Here is a 6,000-nt window from a genome sequence, read left to right on the forward strand (position 1 = left end):
GTACCTCCAGGGAAAACAGGAAGGGTAGATCAAATGGGAACATCCTGGCTTCATGTCTGCATTTTCCAGTGTGCCTTCCTGAAGTGTCCTCCTCCCACTAGGGACACCTGGGGGGGCTCCACTAGCCCCTTCCCCAGTCATCCCTCTTCCCCAGACCTCTGGGACTGATGCCCAGGGGAAAGGTCCCTCCACACATCGCATCCAGGAAGATGAAAGCAGTGGTCTGAGCAATGAAGTACGCCACGATGAGAAACGTGCAAAGCATCTCAACTCCTGGGTGCTTTTCTACCGCACACATGAACTTCCCTAACTTCACAAGGGGCCTCCATCTTCCAGCTAGGACTCTGAGCCATAGGGCTCATCCAGTGACTTGGGCCTGGGCCACACAACAAAAAAACACCATTAAAGCTGTCAGCTGAGGGCCAGGTGAGCCCCCTGCAGCCAGACAATTCTTCCACCCCAGGGCACCTGCGCTTGATTTGGTTGGGCTGTGACTTTAACCCCTATTCCACCGCCTTTGTACAGGACCATGCACGCACTTTCCTCTGTATCACAGAATTTTATTGCCCTTAAAACCCCAAATCCTTAAAACCATTAGGATGGGAGGTAAGTATGGGTATGGAGGAAGGAGGCAAGAAGTGACCTTTTGTTTAAAAAAAAAAAAAAAATCTCATAAATGTGCTTTGAGAAATGCTTATTACCCAAATGCAGATTCTTTCCAAAACGTGCCTCGCTGAAAAGTGCGGTCAAGCTGCAAGAGTCCATTTAAAGCGATGGGGCTCTGCGTCAGGCAGAAGTACACCAGAAAATAGCCCCTGCTTGTCAAGCCACCCTGCAAATTTCTAGAGCCAACCAACAAAATGCCCAGAAGGCGACTCGTATGTAAACCCAGAACGCCCGCTCCCTTTGCTAAGGAAGCTGTTCTTTTTCCTACTGCTTTCCCTGTAGACATCAGCTTGTTCACAAACCTTACAGCAACCCACAGCCGTGGCATTAAACAGGTGAGGAGAATAAGGGGGGGTTTTTTTCTTATTGATTTAGGGACGGTTTCATTTGTAAGCAAAAGGGCAGCTGTCAATAGAGTGCACGATCTAAGGCACCAAGCCAGAGCAACCTTAGGCATGGGAGCGCTCGGGAGCCAGCACGGGATTCGGGGCCAGCCGCCTAAACCAGGCTTTATTTCATGTTGCATCATAACTCTGTTGCGCGAGCGAGAGGGAATTATTGTGAAATGGGAGGATGGAAGGGGAAGAAGAAGAAAACGTGTCTATTTCTTGTCCGCTAATGTTAGCCATATATTTATAAAAACGAAACAAGACTAATCTCCACTCCTCTGTGCTTCTCAGGGAGCCCTGTCTACGTTGTCTGGTTTGTTTAGATTGCGCGCTCCTCGTGACAGAGATTATCTATATTTTATGTCTTGTAAAGCACTGGGCACTTTTATATAATAGTAATAATCTATAAAATACACAAATAAAAGGATCAGAGCAAGGAAGTGCTGTTGCAGAATTGTTTCTGCCTGAAAAGAGCAGCAAAAATCCAGTTAAAAATAGCTATGTTTACTTTGATAATAAAACGTGTGCGTGTGTGATTGTGCGTGCACAGGCAGATATGTGTGCGTACAGGAGGGAAAGAGAGTCAAGGAGGGAATAAGTCCATCAAATCTGTAAGTACGTGGCACCTTGGCATCATGCAAAGCACCCTGGGCGCAATCAAAGCCTTCCAACGCTCCGAGGGACGCGGTGGAAATGTGCAGGATATTAAGAGTGACAAGCCATGAGGACGGCAATATCAGACCAGTAGGGAAGGAAAACTGAAGCAGGGCGTCAGCTCAAATTGTCGTTATCCCCGTTCAGGAGACGGCGTCAGGCAATACAAAGTAGTGGCAGGGAGGAAGGAGGTCGGGGCGGCTGGGGACTGATCTCCCATCCCCCAGGGATGCTGCACCCGTTCAGGGCCTGGGACCGACCAACCTCTGCATTGCCCCTGGCCCTGCTTTTGTCATCTTCAGCACGGGGGTGACCCTTGCCCCTGCTTCTGGGGTGCTCGGGACGTCGGAGCGAGGGGCAGATGCCGCCCCGTGCCCGCGGAAGGGTGTCGGGGCTGCGGGAGGAACCGGGCGGTGGGGTGGGAGTTGCGGCACTGGGCAGCACCAGGGGTGGAGGGGAGGGAGGGAGGGTGGGGAGGGGAAGGCCTATAATCCCCTTGGTAAATCCATGCCTGAACTATAAAAGGATAATCCATGTGCAACCCTGGCCCCACTTATAGGATTTAGCTCTTAGTGTGGAATACTAATATTTGGCTGTTTGTTTACCCCCGTGAACTAATTTGGCAGATTCTTATGATTCTCACAGGGAGAATTTATTTCGATTTTGATATTACTCAAAGCTTTGGGTCCCGGAGTCATAGGATTATATGCAAAGCTCTGAGCAGACTTTTTTAATCCTTTTTCTTAAGAAATAACTATTTGTTGTGGATGCAGCAAAAAGCTTGAAAGCTGGCCTGCTGTTCCACAACACAATGGCATCAGAAAAGAAGCCACTTGCTAATTCCTTTTTTTTTTTTTTTTTTTAACATGGTGATTTTTAAGCCAGTTTTGCAACTGTGAAAGGTGAATGGGGATCAAGCCCATGATTTTTGAAGAGTCAGCATGGTCAAGCCAGGCTCTGCTTGTAGATTCACACCAGCTTGGTGAGCTGCAGTCTCCGGTTGCCTGCTCCTAACCCAATGGCACCGCCTTGGGAGAGCAGTATCACAGGCAGGAATGGGATCCTTCCAGCTAAAATAATATGCGGAGTTTGGGGAAGAAGGAAGCACGGGAAGAAAAAGGATCAGGAATTCAGCCTTCAATTAAAAAGTAACTTTCTAACCCTGGACAATGCAGAGAATGGCTTGAATATGTGACGCATGCACACCCGTAAAACAGAAAGCCAGTACAAGAATCCCAACTATGTTATTTTTATAATCTTGCTGGTTTGAGGGCTTGCTCTTACATTTTTGAACAGTTAAAGCTGTTGATACTAGGGAAGACGTGTCCTTGCTTTAAATGCAAAAACCAGATTTCATTGCAAAGTATAAGGAAATGGAAGGGAAACAGCAGTTCTCTCTAAATGTATTTGTGCTTGTTCCTCTCCCAGTGTCGTGACAGAAATTAAAGGCTGCAAATGTCATCACAACTAGGAGTGGGGCAAGTCAGGATATTTGCCGAAGATTTGACTCTCAATTAAGGAAAATATTTGATTTCAATTCTGTGCCCAAGACCATTTCTTCTGAGAAGATTTAAACCCATGCCTGAAGTGGAATAACTGCAGAAGGGCTTCACCAAATCAGGGCCTTGAGGAGAAAGCTGACAGTAAAATAACAGAATTTATCATGATAAAATAATTCCCTCCCTTAGTAAAAATCGAGGCAATGTCTAAAAAAAAACAAACCTTCATAAATCAGGCAAACAAGACAGGCAGATGGGAATCATATCGGACAGTGGAAATGAGGCAAAAATAATTTAAATTATTCACACATTTTGAAACTTTGCAGGACTGAGAAGAGAAGGTGAAACCTTGGTGAGTAAATCAGGGACACAAGCAAAATTTGTGCCTACCAGTTTAAGCTGGAAACACTAGGTACAGGTCATAGGAGCCCAACAGAGGAAAGTTTTTAGAGGACACGTGCGCATCATTGGTACCTGCTTTATTTTCCTCCTCTTCAGATCCTGCCGTGACTGGCTCTTTCGCACGACTTCAGCTTCTCGGGCTGCCTCATTCCCGGGGCCGACCGGAGAAGAAACTCCCATCGGGGCCCATTCTCTCGCTGCCCCAGCCGGGCTCTGTGCCGGAGCAGCACGGCGGAGTGAGGAGAGATGCTCGGGCACTCCGCAACCCGTCCTGTAATTCCCACTGATAGCCTGAACATCTACGTGTGCTTAAATACACAGATCTGTTGTCATTTTTACCCCTCACTCAGATGCTGACAGCCAGTTCCATCGCTGGTGATAGCGGTTAATAATTAATCTGAAATCATACAGAGATTGGGAAAATGTCTTCTAGGTGAGTGGTATTTTCCCAAATTTGTTTCAAAGGCAGTGGGAAGGGAAAGAATGTATTCATACAGACAAAGGGGAGGAAGGGCTTGCCTGTCTGATTTTCCAGGGTTTTGGACTTGTTTCTGTTTCCTTCTCTTTTCTTCCCGGCTTGTTTTCTGGTGACAGGATTGAAAAGCCCCAAAACATTACCCAAAACTGGGGGAAAAACGTACTACACCAAGGATTCGAAGGGAGCCATTTGTTTAGTTTATTAAAAAGATCAAGAGGTTACTTGCTTCCCGCATATAAATTTCTTCCTGGGGGAAAAAATACCAGGTACTAAAGAACTCTTTAATCTGCCAGAGAAAGCCGTAACAAGAGCCAATGGATAAATGCTGAAGCCAGACAAGTCCCAATTAAAAATAAAGTACTGGACCTTTTCTATTTTGTTTTACTTCGTCTGAGGAAGTCGGGGTGATTAACCATTAGAGCAGAGTGTTACGGGAAGCCCTGGAGTCTCCCTTTCTCAACATCTTCTGCCCAAGACTCGTGTTCTTTTGGGAAGAAAGTTATTGTATTCAGTAAAGGGGTAACGGGGGGACAATCCCTGGCCCGTGTTACGCAAGCAATCCAATAAAATAATCTGAAAGTGGTTTGTGGACATAAACTGAATAAACAACTTTGCATCCCTCAACTTATTTAAAAAATAAATCATGAAAGTGAGAATAAAAATCCTCTACAGCTGAACAATCATTCTTCTTACAGAAAGAAGACAAAAAAGGTGAAAAATCTGTAGGAGCAAGGAGAGATCTGGAGCAAAAGCGGTGCCAGGATCGGGGCCAGAGCAAGGCAGCAGTCTCGCTGCCGGCCAGGGCCGGCGGGGCTCTCCCCCAGCGCTGCGGGCCTTTGGGGAAGGAGCTGCTCAGGCTCCATGGAGAATCCTGCCTTGCTGGTTTCCAGCTGAGCAGCTTTCCGCACTCAATGGCCGTCCCTGCTGCTTTCATGCAGGGATGTACTCTAGCTCGGAAGAGAGCGGTTCTGTTTAGATAGCCCCCAATCCCAGCTTTACCTCATCCCTTCCAGCAGAGTCACTGTAATTAAGATTTGTTAAGGTTTGGAAGAAATCTCATTAATCAGATAAGATCTGAACTTTATTTTCTTTTTAAAGACCCAATTTGATCTCTCTTGCTTGTGATAATTGCTCTCCTCTTCTGACATGGAAATTCATTTTCCAGGCACATAAAACACAATAGATTTCCATTGTCAACAGCAGCAACCCCAGGAGAGTTAAAAATATTCCTCCAAAGGCTAAAAAGAGTGTTGGGAACAAATCCAGACGCAGGCAGGGAGAGGGAGCACAGGAGGCAGTGCTGTCAGAGAGAGGTGGGGTGGGAAAAAGGGGTTTGTACAGTCCCAAAAAGGAGCAGCGGTGCCCCAGGGGAAAGGAGGGCAGCAGGACCCCTTGCTGGGACACTCGGTACACGGGGCTGAGCTGGCAGGTCCTAGCGAGGGCCCCGGCGCAGAGAGAAGTTGTTGCCACTCCTGGTCCCTGACCTGGGGGGAAAAAACAACCTTCTCCCGAGTTTATCAGAAACCAGTACTTCAAAGAGCGATCAGAAAAGCTCCTGGACAGCTGACATTTCACATGAGGCAGCACCAGGATAAATGACACAGTGTGAAATATACTCCACCACATCCAATCCTATCCATCAGCAGGATTCCTGGTTTCTGAATGTCAGGTGTGCCACGGACACTCCTCGGGAACATCTGAATCAGAGGGTGCCTCCCTTCCCCACCACCCCCGCCCCAGCTCCCCTCAGACCCCAGCGTGCCGTGGTGGGCTCTGCCTCCCCGTCCGACCCACCGGCACGGCCCCACGCTGAGCCCAGGCAGCCAAGCAGAGGTGCTGGGCCGGGAGGTGTGCAGGGATAAGGCATGCAGCCCCAGGACAGGGCCGGGTGTCGAAGCAGCCCTTCCTGCTC

The 6,000-nt window shown here is 47.9% G+C and overlaps 1 long non-coding RNA gene across 1 annotated transcript in view; it reads right to left on the bottom strand.

Annotated features, from left to right (window-relative positions):
• LOC135315546 (uncharacterized) overlaps positions 1-4,454 on the bottom strand; it is a 41,495-nt gene extending 37,041 nt beyond the window's left edge. The window contains exon 1 of the long non-coding RNA XR_010375036.1: positions 3,683-4,454. This is a non-coding gene — a long non-coding RNA (uncharacterized LOC135315546). The remainder of the gene's footprint in view (positions 1-3,682) is intronic.
• Positions 4,455-6,000: the final 1,546 nt, after the last annotated feature.

Source organism: Phalacrocorax carbo, chromosome 12 (genome assembly GCF_963921805.1).
Source record: "Phalacrocorax carbo chromosome 12, bPhaCar2.1, whole genome shotgun sequence".
NCBI lineage: Eukaryota > Metazoa > Chordata > Aves > Suliformes > Phalacrocoracidae > Phalacrocorax > Phalacrocorax carbo.